This window comes from Telmatherina bonti, assembly GCF_933228915.1.
Source record: "Telmatherina bonti genome assembly, chromosome: 1".
NCBI lineage: Eukaryota > Metazoa > Chordata > Actinopteri > Atheriniformes > Telmatherinidae > Telmatherina > Telmatherina bonti.
The window spans coordinates 1416444-1429843 of record NC_136619.1 but is presented as its reverse complement, the minus strand read 5'-3'; positions in this window follow the sequence as shown (position 1 = coordinate 1429843).

Here is a 13400-nt window from a genome sequence, read left to right as displayed (position 1 = left end):
GAGGACCATAAAACTGTTCCAAAGGCGGATACCAGAAATCTGCTCCAAAAGCGAGGACCATAAAACTGTTCCAAAGGCAAGGACCGTAAAACTGCTCCAAAGGCAAGGACCAATAAATTGTTCCTAAGATGAGCACCATAAAACTGTTCCAAAGTAGGGACAATAAAACTGTTCCAAAGGCGAGGATTATAAAACTGTTCCAAAGGCGAGGACCATAAAACTGTACCAAAGGTGAGGACCATAAAACTGTTCCAAAGGTTAGGGCAATGAAACTGCTCCAAAGGCAAGGACCATAAAACTGTTCCAAAGGCGAGGACCATAAAACTGTTCCAAAGGTGAGGACAATAAAACTGTTCCAAAGGCAAGGACCATAAAACTGTTCCAAAGACGAGGACCATAAAACTGTTCCTATTGCGGGGACCATTTAACTGTTCCAAAGTAGGGACAATAAAACTGTTCCAAAGGCGAGGACCATAAAACTGTTCCAAAGGCGAGGGCCATAAAACTTTTCCAAAGGCGAGGACCATAAAACTGTTCCAAAGGCGGATACCAGAAAACTGCTCCAAAAGCGAGGACCATAAAACTGTTCCAAAGGCGAGGACCATAAAAGTGTTCCAAAGGCGAGGACCATAAAACTGTTCCAAAGACTAGGACCATAAAACTGTTCCAAAGACGAGGACCATAAAACTGTTCCAAAGACGAGGACCATAAAACTGTTCCAAAGGCGAGGACCATAAAACTGTTCCAAAGACTAGGACCATAAAACTGTTCCAAAGACGAGGACCATAAAACTGTTCCAAAGACTAGGACCATAAAACTGTTCCAAAGACGAGGACCATAAAACTGTTCCAAAGGCGAGGACCATAAAACTGTTCCAAAGACTAGGACCATAAAACTGTTCCAAAGACGAGGACCATAAAACTGTTCCAAAGACTAGGACCATAAAACTGTTCCAAAGACGAGGGCCATAAAACTGTTCCAAAGGCGAGGGCCATAAAACTGTTCCAAAGGCGAGGACCATAAAACTGTTCCAAAGACGAGGACCATAAAACTGTTCCAAAGGCGAGGACCATAAAACTGTTCCAAAGACTAGGACCATAAAACTGTTCCAAAGACGAGGACCATAAAACTGTTCCAAAGGTGAGGACAATAAAACTGTTCCAAAGGCAAGGACCATAAAACTGTTCCAAAGACGAGGACCATAAAACTGTTCCTATTGCGGGGACCATTTAACTGTTCCAAAGTAGGGACAATAAAACTGTTCCAAAGGCGAGGACCATAAAACTGTTCCAAAGGCGAGGGCCATAAAACTTTTCCAAAGGCGAGGACCATAAAACTGTTCCAAAGGCGGATACCAGAAAACTGCTCCAAAAGCGAGGACCATAAAACTGTTCCAAAGGCGAGGACCATAAAAGTGTTCCAAAGGCGAGGACCATAAAACTGTTCCAAAGACTAGGACCATAAAACTGTTCCAAAGACGAGGACCATAAAACTGTTCCAAAGAAGAGGACCATAAAACTGTTCCAAAGGCGAGGACCATAAAACTGTTCCAAAGACTAGGACCATAAAACTGTTCCAAAGACGAGGACCATAAAACTGTTCCAAAGACTAGGACCATAAAACTGTTCCAAAGACGAGGACCATAAAACTGTTCCAAAGGCGAGGACCATAAAACTGTTCCAAAGACTAGGACCATAAAACTGTTCCAAAGACGAGGACCATAAAACTGTTCCAAAGACTAGGACCATAAAACTGTTCCAAAGACGAGGGCCATAAAACTGTTCCAAAGGCGAGGGCCATAAAACTGTTCCAAAGGCGAGGACCATAAAACTGTTCCAAAGACGAGGACCATAAAACTGTTCCAAAGGCGAGGACCATAAAACTGTTCCAAAGACTAGGACCATAAAACTGTTCCAAAGACGAGGACCATAAAACTGTTCCAAAGGCGAAGACCATAAAACTTTTCCAATGTAGGGACCATAAAACTGTTCCAAAGGCGAGGACCATAAAACTGTTCCAAAGGCGGATACCAGAAATCTGCTCCAAAAGCGAGGGCCATAAAACTGTTCCAAAGGCAAGGACCGTAAAACTGCTCCAAAGGCAAGGACCAATAAATTGTTCCTAAGATGAGCACCATAAAACTGTTCCAAAGTAGGGACAATAAAACTGTTCCAAAGGCGAGGATTATAAAACTGTTCCAAAGGCGAGGACCATAAAACTGTACCAAAGGTGAGGACCATAAAACTGTTCCAAAGGTTAGGGCAATAAAACTGCTCCAAAGGCAAGGACCATAAAACTGTTCCAAAGGCGAGGACCATAAAACTGTTCCAAAGGTGAGGACCATAAAACTGTTCCAAAGACTAGGACCATAAAACTGTTCCAAAGACGAGGACCATAAAACTTTTCCAAAGGCGAGGACCATAAAACTGTTCCAAAGGCGGATACCAGAAAACTGCTCCAAAAGCGAGGACCATAAAACTGTTCCAAAGGCGAGGACCATAAAAGTGTTCCAAAGGCGAGGGCCATAAAACTGTTCCAAAGGCGAGGGCCATAAAACTGTTCCAAAGGCGAGGACCATAAAACTGTTCCAAAGACGAGGACCATAAAACTGTTCCAAAGGCGAGGACCATAAAACTGTTCCAAAGACTAGGACCATAAAACTGTTCCAAAGACGAGGACCATAAAACTGTTCCTATTGCGGGGACCATTTAACTGTTCCAAAGTAGGGACAATAAAACTGTTCCAAAGGCGAGGACCATAAAACTGTTCCAAAGGCGAGGGCCATAAAACTGTTCCAAAGGCGAGGACCATAAAACTGTTCCAAAGGCGGATACCAGAAAACTGCTCCAAAAGCGAGGACCATAAAACTGTTCCAAAGGCGAGGACCATAAAAGTGTTCCAAAGGCGAGGGCCATAAAACTGTTCCAAAGGCGAGGACCATAAAACTGTTCCAAAGACGAGGACCATAAAACTGTTCCAAAGGCGAGGACCATAAAACTGTTCCAAAGACTAGGACCATAAAACTGTTCCAAAGGCGAGGACCATATAACTGTTCCAAAGGCGAGGACTATAAAACTGTTCCAAAGTAGGGACAATAAAACTGTTCCAAAGGCGAGGACCATAAAAGTGTTCCAAAGGCGAGGGCCATAAAACTGTTCCAAAGGCGAGGACCATAAAACTGTTCCAAAGGCGAGGACCATAAAACTGTTCCAAAGACGAGGACCATAAAACTGTTCCAAAGGCGAGGACCATAAAACTGTTCCAAAGACTAGGACCATAAAACTGTTCCAAAGGCGAGGACCATATAACTGTTCCAAAGGCGAGGACTATAAAACTGTTCCAAAGTAGGGACAATAAAACTGTTCCAAAGGCGAGGGCCATAAAACTGTTCCAAAGTAGAGACAATGAAACTGTTCCAAAGTAGGGACAATAAAACTGTTCCAAGTGCAGATACCATAAAACTGTTCCAAAGGCAAGGGCCATAAAACTGTTCCAAAGGTGTTGACCATAAAACTGTTCAAAGGCGAGGACCATAAAACTGTTCCAAAGACGAGGACCATAAAACTGTTCCAAAGACGAGGACCATAAAACTGTTCCAAAGACGAGGACCATAAAACTGTTCCATAGTAAGGACAATAAAACTGTTCCAAAGGCGAGGGCCATAAAACTGTTCCAAAGTAGGGACAATAAAACTGTTCCAAAGGTGAGGACCATAAAACAGGAACGGGGTCTCATTGTGTTTTAGTTCTAACTTTCGGTATATTGAAAAGGTCGGTACCAGAAGACCTCAGGGTCCACGAGGGCTGATAACTTAAAACAAGGTCAGATCCATCCTTCAGGATTGGTCTGTCACAATCAAACATCTGTCCACACTGCACTTCAACACAATTGACAACTACTACCATGCTTTGTGGTCTTGTCCACCTGTCCAGGAATTCTGGTTTCAGGTATGTAAAGATCTGTCAAATTGCTTCAAATGTAACATCCCTACAAACCCCAAACTGGGCCTCTTGGGTTACTTGGGTGAAATTAACATAGAATTTAATTCTGCAAACTTAATCCTCACCAGTTTATGTATCGCAAAGAAAACTATCCTTCTAAACTGGAAAAGCAAACAAAGTCTGTGTATCCAGCAGTTCAGAAATCTCTTATTAGATCACATCAGTATGGAGATGATGTCTGCCTCCTCAAGAGATCAGTCAGCTGAACTTCATTCCCTCTGGTCCCCTGTGATCAGCTCCATCACTTAGTATGGGGGGAGTATGTGACCTTATTGCGCTCGGGGTTGGTGGCCGGTTGGGGGTCTCTGGAGGCTGTGGGTCTGTGGTGGGCTCCTGGGGGGGGATTTTGACTGCTCCACTGCTGGGGTTGCTAGGTTTCTAGCCCTACTGGGGACCTGGATGGCCCAGCGGCTGGAGTTGCCACGCGGCGGCGGGGCGAGGTCGCTGGCGGGTGATGGGTTGGCGGGCTTGACTCCGTAACGGGCACCTGTGCCGCCGTGGGGTGGTGCCTGGTTGCGACCCTGGGACTTGGGGAGTGGGGGGTGTTTGATAGTATGGATGGGATGTGTGTTTGTGTGGAGGGGTGTGTGTTGAGGACTGGTGGCGGTACATAGGTGTGTGGATGTGTGTGGGTAGGGAAGCGTGATGATGGTGGCGGTGGTGCATGTATACAGGTGGGTGTGTGTTTGTGGGGGGGTGTTGTGGTATCTGTGGGGGGGGGGGGTAGTGCCGTGTGTGGGGGGGAGTGGGGTGATGCGTGTATGTGGGGAGTGGCGGTAGTGCATGTATACGGGTGTGTGTGTGTGTGGGGGGGGGGGGGGGGGGTGCCGTGGCGAAGCATGAATGCGTGTGTGTGTGGGGGGGGGGCGATGGGCAGTGGTGTATGTATGGGGGAGTGGGTTTTGCATGTGTGTAGGTGTGTGTGCTGAGACAGTGGCGGATGTGTGTGAAAGTGCCGATGTGTGGACAAGGGGGGACTTCATGTCCCCAGGTGGGGGTGTCCTCTGTGAGTGAGGGGGCGGTGGACAATCGGTCTGGGATTCCCCTTCTGCCGCCCCGCCTCCTCTTTGTCCTCATGCCCCCCTTCTGCCGCCCCGCCTCCTCTTTGTCCTCGTGCCCCCCTTCTGCATGTGGTGAGTTGGTCCCCTCTTGGGTCGGTGATGACTCTCTGGTTAGAGTCGCCGAAGGCTCTGGTTACGGGGATGGCTGTCCCCGGCTTGTCCTGGTCCTTGGGGGGCCCTGGGAGTAGGGGGCATGCCTAGTGCTGCTGGCAGCTCACATTCTGGAGGAAAGTGAGCTTTCCTCCAGACTTAAATCCCTCAACCCCTCTTCCTCCCCGCTCCCCATCACACACAGGCAGGGTATTGGGAGGTGTGCACGTGGCGCTGGGTGGTGAGAAAGGCCATCAAGGTGGTCTTGATCGCTGCACCCAGCCTCGGCCCACCTCCCAGAGGCAGGGGCGATAGGGTCTTCTCATGCCCCTATTCTCGGGGCTTTACTGGGGGGGGGGTACGAGTGGGGGAAGAGTGCCATCCATTAGACCTAAGTCTGGGCTGGCCTGGCTGTAGGAGGGTTGTCGCCGGCCCTGGGGGGGTGCTGGGTCAGCTGCATCTGTGGAGTGGTGGGGGGGGACGCTGGGAGTGGTGGGCGGTAATTATGGGGGCCCTGATCGGGGCCATCCTGTCCTCTGCCCCCTCTGGGACATCTCACATGGGACATGATGGAGGGGTGAGGTGAGGATGTGTGGGAGTAGGTGTATGGGGTTACAGATGGATGGTGGGATGGCTGGGGGGGGATTAGGGTTGGGGATATAGGTGGGTAGGGGGGTGAGGGGATAGGGATGTGTGCGGATGAGTAGATGTGTGTGTGTGTGTGTGTGGAGGGGTATGTTGGTGGGTGGGTTGTATGTAATGGGGTGTGCCTGTGTTGGAGGAGTGAGGGTGTGTGTGTGTGTGTGTGTGTGTGTGTGTGTGTGTGTGTGTGTGTGTGTGTGTGTGTGGGTGGGGGGGGGGGTATATGCGGAATGGGATGTGTGAGTGAGGGTGACGTTTGGAGGGGGGCTGTGGGTGGTGGAGGGGTGTTTGGTGGTTTGTGGTTGGGTAGAAGTAGAGGGAGGGGGTGGCGGGGTGTGAGCGTGTGTGGGAGCGGGGTCGGTTGGGGTTTGTGTGACTTGGTATGGGTGAGTGAGTAGAGGTGGGGTGGGGGTGTGTATGTGATGGGAGATGTGTGTGGATTGCGAAGGGGTGTGTGGATGGGGGCTGAGAGGGGAGTGCGTGTTGGGGGAGGGAGGGTATGCATGTTTATGTGTGTGGTTTGGTGGTGGGGGGGTGGTGTCCTGTACCTGGGGAGCGCAGCTGGTGCACTGGGGTGCGACCTGGCTGCCGCTAGGTGTTCAGCTAGGTGGCTGAACACGTTCCACTCTAAATGTTCTGCATGTGTCACAGTCACTGAGTCATCCAGCAAGTTTATTCACTAACAGCAGGTACCTCTCTTTCTGTCTTTCTGATTTAACTTGCTAGTTTCTGGTCCTCCTGATTGTCAATGGTTTTGTTCTCCACAGGGACCATGAATCTAGAGCTGGCCTGTGTGGGTGTATATATTTATGTGTGTGGGTGGGTATGTGTGTGTACATATGTATGTATGTATGTGTATGGATATGTATATGTATATATATGTATATATGTATATGTGTGTATATGTATGTATGTATGTATGTATGTATGTGTGTGTGTATGTATATATATAATGTATGTGCGAGTGTATATACATATATATGTAGGTGGGTATGTATGTGCATATACGTGTATGCATTGATCTCTTTCTTTTGTTTTTTATGTTCTCTTTTCTGTTCTCTTTCTGCCCCTTTCCTGTCCTTTCCGGTCAGGTCCAGCAGCATAAACTCTGTAATACAAACTATTATCCAAAGCAAATAGAAAAATAAAATAAGAATCAAGAAATACAAGGGGATCATTACATCTATAAAAGTTCCCCTTGGCAAAATAAATTAGCTCAGCAGAAGATCAGTCTGCTGCTTAAATGCTGGACAAGACAAAAGAAAACAAAAAACAAGGTCAGATAAATAAGAAGGCCCAAGACCATTAAGACATTTGTAAACGACTCAAGGAACCTTAAACTCCATCCTGAAACCCACAGGGAGCCAATGCAGCAATTTAAAAACATGTGTAACGTATTTCCGCCCTCTGGTCCTCGTCAGAACTCATACCACTGAGTTTTGGAGTAACTGCAAGCTGGAAGTATTTTTCTTTGGAAGACCAGAGAGCAGGGAGTTACAGTAATCTGTTCTACCAGAAATAACTGCCTCTTTTGTCTCCCCTGATGGAAAATAAAAAGTTAACATTTGGAGGAGAATTCCTGAAGCGTCGGTGTCAAGCCAGTTAAAAAGTGTCAATCTAGCTTATTATCTGAAATCAGGTCATTAATGCTAAAACTCTTATTTACAAGAGCGTGTACATTTAAAAGAGCCATGTTAGGAGTTGTGGGTGTGTTTGATGGAGTCTTGGTCGGGTGAGATACAGGATGAATCGGACGGAGATGTCTGACAGGAGGTGATGGTGTATGGATGTGATGGGAGGTGCTGGTGATGTCTGCTAGTGATGTGTACTGGAATGGGATGTGCTGGAGCTGAGGGTTTAGCTGGGGATGTATAGTGGTTGTTAGTCAAACTGAAAATGATTTCTGGGAGTGAAGAGTCAGATGAATGTTCATGGACAAAATACTGGATCCTGTTTGGTTTGGATGAATGCCATCATGTTTGAACAGGGATGGTGTACTGTAAAAAGTTGTCAAATTGTCCACATATGGAATTTTGTTTGCCGTGCAGTAACCTTTAAGATGTGTAGTTGTTGTAAACGGCTGAATTTGACGTCTCCAAATTGAGGGGAGGGAAGTGGACCAGAAATTATATGTAAGTCACTTTGGATAAAAGCGTCTGCTAAATGACTGTAGAATAGAATAGAATAGAATAGAATAGAATAAACTGTATGATGGTGTGGATGAGGATGATGAAATCCCTTTGGAGTCTCTGACTGTTGCAGCTTGAGGTTGTTTATACCAGTGAGTATGATTGTTGTGGAAACTGATGGGTTCTGAAGTTCGTGGGTGGAGTTAGTGATGTCATTGATGAGCGCACCTCGGTACCAGAATGTACGGCACCTGGAAACACAGATGTCTCTGATGTTCCAAGGATGAGTGTTTCTGGGTTGTGTCCTGGAGAGGGATGAGTGAATGGAGGAGATGGAGGACGGCAGGTGGAAGTAGTCTGGGGAGTGACGAACCTTGGTGCGGGCAGGACGCTCAGGCCGAGTTGGAGGAGAAACCCGTGGCACCATTTCCCTTCGAGACTCATGAGAGTGACTTCGATGTGACTGGATCCGTCGCACAGGGGAGTGAATTCTTCCAGGCTCAATGGATCGTACCTGTTGTTACGGATGATGTGGTCGGATGAAGGTGCACTGGGGTGACGCATTCCTCTCCCCCCTTAAGGACCGGTAATGAGCCGTGGCGCCTCCAGGAGTGGTGTTGAGCTCACCTTTGACCTTTGATCTGGCTCCAAGCCAGACCTCGTGCGCAGCAGCAGGTGGTGGATGGACCTCAGCGGTGGGTCAACAGGTGTTATCGAGCTTACCAGGCGACATCACTCTTGCAACGTCCAATTCATGATGTGGAGCAGTGGTTTCCGGCACCCGGGAGTCAGGTTGTGCGGGACCAAGGATAATGGTATCCATCAGCAATTCGGCCAATCAGATCTGGTGTAGGTTGGATTTCCTCCTCTCTAGTTCGGATATCTTTTCAGCCAGATGTGCACAGTCAACACAGCCAGATGAGGATGAAGAGGTGAGTGGAGCCATGACGGTGTATAGTTGACATCCGCTGGATGCTAGCTAACAGTGACAGGGACCAGTTGACCGGAACTTTCCCACCTGTCAGTCCAGCGGTGTTCTTTTTTTAAAAACTATTTATTTAAGAACATTTTTAAATAACAGAAACATTGTGAGGTCAAAGGATGACAATCAATAATACAAACAATCATTGCAAGTCTTAAACATTAAGTGATACTGCCACAGTTTGTGAATTCCTGCCATTAGGTCTTTACATAGCCAACCTTTGTGTCATGGCCTTTTTTGCAGATGCCAGTAAAAATTTCAGGAGATAAACATCATCTGCATCAATTTCCTCTGTAATATAGCCCTGATACATTTATGTGACTGTAAAGTTGACATTATACCCCAGTGTTTTTTAGATTATTTTCACTACTTCCAACCAGAAGGGCTGTATGGCTGGGCAGAACCAAAATATGTGATCGTGATCTGCCACGACTTCCCGCAGTTTCTCCAACACAAAGTAGGGGTAGTGCTGAAGTTAGACTTTTGTTTGGGTGTTATAAGGATGTTAACTCCTTTTTAAGTTTAACCATACATTGGTACAGTTTACTTATAAGGGCTTGGTTACTCCCACAGTTATGTGCATCAATATAAATGAAATGAAATGAAAAATACTTTATTAATCCCCAAAGGGAAATATTGTAGTATATAATAATAACTAGAGGAGGTCTTGTTCCGGAGGCTGATGGCTGCTGGCAGGAATGATCTTCTGTATCTTTCAGTCTTACATCGGACCTGAAGAAGCCTCTCACTGAACACACTTTGTTGTTTCATCACTGTGTTGTGGAGAGGGTGTGAAGAATCCTCCATCATCTTCATCAGCTTGTGCAGCATTCTTCTTTGGACAATCAGCTCCAGCGGCTCCAGAGTTACTCCAAGCACAGAAGCAGCTTTCTGGATCAGTTTGTTGATTCTCTTCAAGTCTCTGGTTCTGATGCTACTACCCCAGCAGATGCTGCAAAGCTGACTGCACTCTCCACAACAGACTTATAGAAGTTATGCAACATCTTGGTGCAGACGTTAAACCATCTCAGCTTCCTTAAGAAGTACAGTCTGCTCTGACCTTTCTTGTAGATGTAGTCAGTGTTGCATTTCCAGTCCAGTTTTCTCAGACTGGTGTTGAAAAGGTGCTGGAGAATCGGACATAGTTGTTCTGAGCAGGTCTTGAGAACTCTGGGACTGACACCATCTGGACCTGCAGCCTTGTTCTGGTTCAGTTTCTCAAGTTGCTTCTTAACCTGATTGCAGGAGACAAACAAGGTGGAGGTCTCAGGATGTCCTGATGTGGAGGGAGATGAAGCTGTGTTCTGGTCCATGACTGAGCTGCAGGGTGACAGATTGGAGGCGTGACAGGAAAGCAGTGGGCTTATGGAGGGTGTGTGGTCTGTTGGGCTGGAGGTAGGGGGTGAACTGAACCTGGTGAAGAATATGTTCAGCTCATTAGCTCTGTCCAGACCCCCATCAGGCTGGTCCCCCTTTAACTTGAAGCCGGTGATCTTCTTCATTCCAGACCACACATCCCTCAGGTTATTCTGCTGGAGCTGACTTTCTAACTTCTTCCTGTAGTCCTCCTTGCACTTCTTAGTTTGTGTTTTAAGTTGTTTTTGTGTTGTCCTCAATAACTCCCTGTCTCCATCCCTGAAGGCTTTCTTTTTGATGTTCAGCAGCTTTTTCAGGTCACTGGTGATCAAGGGTTTGTTATTGGGGAAGCACCTCACTGTTCTTGTTGGGACGATGCTGTCCACACAGAAGTTTATGTAATCTGTCACACACTCAGTCATGGCGTTGATGTCGTCTCCATGAGGTTCACAGAGGACGTTCCAGTCTGTAGCCTCAAAGCCTCCTCTAAGAGCATCTTCAGCTTCAGCAGACCAGATTTTGATAGTCTTTGTGATGACTGGTTGCTGCTGAACGATGGGCTTGTAGGTGGAGGTGAGAAGAACCAGATTATGGTCAGATCTTCCTAAAGGAGGCAGGGCAGAACAACTGGATCCATTATTCATATTTGCATAAAATAAGTCCAACATCTTATTTTCTCTGGTGGAGCAGCTGACAAACTGCTGGAATGTTGGTAGAGTTGCAGAGAGGGAGACGTTGTTGAAGTCTCCGGAGATCGCCATGAATGAGTTTGGATGCTGTGTTTGTAGCCGAGCAACGACGGAGCTGATGACATCACAGGCTGTGTCTGGTGCGGTACCAGGTATTATATAAACCGCTACCAGAATAACACAGGTAAACTCTCTGGGTAAATAATATGGACGGAAGCTCACAGCTAACAGTTCCATGTCCCTTGTGCATATCTTCTCCTTGACAGTAACATGTCCAGGATGACACCAACGCTGGTTAACCAGCACTGCAATTCCACCACCCTTTAGCTTTCCGCTGTGTTGTCTACTGCGGTCTGCACGGACCGTTTTAAAGCCCGGTACAGACACATTACAGTCAGGGATGTGTTCATGCAGCCATGTCTCGGTGAAGCACATAATACTGCACTCTCTGTACTCTTTCTGACACCTTGTTAGCATCTCAAGCTCGTCCGTTTTGTTAGCTAGCGATCTCATATTACCCATGACGACGGTCGGGAGAAATGGTTTAAATCTCCATCTCTTTCTCCTCTGTCTCACTCCCGCTCTGCATCCTCTTCTCTTTCTTTTCAACTCCATCGGGATTTGATGTGTTGTTTCGCTGATCATCCTGATTTAGGAGAGTTTAATCAGTTGATCCAGATTGTAAACAAGTCTTTCGTTGCCATGGAGACTCATCATAACAAGTCTTGAAAGAGCAAAAATATGCAGAAAAATCCTCCTTGCAGCACACCCTCCGAACCGGCATGGAATCCTCAGAAAAAAATACCTAATTATAGCTAATATCTATGTGAGCAGAGTCTGTGCTTGTAAAAAAAATCAAGATAGCAAGTCAGAGCTACTACAATCTGCTGCCAACAGACGGCGCAATCTAGAATGGAACTGAAAACTGCAGACTGGGCAGTGAAAACACACTGAGTGTTTCTCAATCCAGGGTCTGCACACTTCGAAGTGTGGATTCGTTGGCTGCCTGCATCATCGTGGCGCACCAAGTGCTGTCTCAATTCAAAGGCTCCTTCGAATCCACCCTTCAAATCCTTCGTTTGGCTCCAGATCAGCTTAAAATGAAGGATACCAGAGATGCATCCTCAGCGCCCTCTCCTATCCCAGAATTCATTGTGTTCCTGATATAAAAGGATGAGCAGCAGAGCGCTGGTGTAGGTACCACACCAGCCAGACCGTTTATTTATTTATTTTATGTATATACACACACATATTTGTGTCCAATAACCACAATGTATTTCATTCCAGTCGTCCTCAGATGTCTTCGTCTCCTTTCATTAAAGAAAAGGCTGAATTTATTACAGTCACTCAGATAACTGGACACTGGAATGATGGACATTAATTAAAAATGTGCTAAATTATAATCCAGTGATAAAAGACACTGTTTTGTCATTTAATTGAGTTAAAAAAAAACTTAAAAAAAACAAATCAATCCTGGACAAATTAGAACATATTTTTGATGAACAGTGGGACAAAATACCTGTCAACAGGTGGAGAAGTCTGACTGGGAGGAACAGAAAACACCTGACTGAAGTGAAAACAAAGGATTTAAAAAAATTTAATTATTTATATATATATATTGAATTAGAAAATAATGTCATGGTTTTCACTTTCATTTATTATAACTATTGTCAATTTCATCTTATTTCCCAGGCAGCAGTTTTTCTCCTTCTTTAATGGGAGGGTATGAATACATATGAGGACGACTGTACATGTGTTTAACAAGGATTATTTTCCACTGAAGTTAACGTCAGCTTGACAGGATGAGCTGTCAGCCAGAGGAGAGCTCGTCTAAACCGCCTCATGTTTCTCATTTACACACAAAGGAAAAGAAATCTCATTTAAACTACTGCCACCATTTTCTGATATTTTAAACATATTTTCATGTTTTTGTGGAAGAATAGGATCAGTAATTAGATAAACATGGCATATGTAGTTGCCAGGCAACGAAGGACTGGAGCACTATGGGTAATTCTGGTCCTCTAGATGGGTCGTCTGATTTTAGACTGTGTCTGTTCAGTTAAAATGTTAACAATTGAGAAGTCTCCAGTTGCACAGGTGTTTAGTCTTTTACTAATATAGTCTCAGATTTGTAAGTATCTGAAGAAATCTTGTTTCTCCAAATTGTAAGTCTTGCATAACGTGTCAAAGGCCATAACTTTAGGCTTTACAATAACTGTACACACAGCCGTAAGACCACGCCATTGCCATTGTCTAACCCAGGGGTCGGCAACCCGCGGCTCTAGAGCCGCCCTAGTGGCTCCCTGGAACTTTTTCAAAAATGTTTTTTAAAACAATGGAAAAAGATATAGAATTTTGTTTTGATCTGGTTCTGTAGGAGGACAAACATGACACAAACATTCTTAACGTTTTCCAATGCTGTAAAAATGTGTAGAATAAATATTAAATTT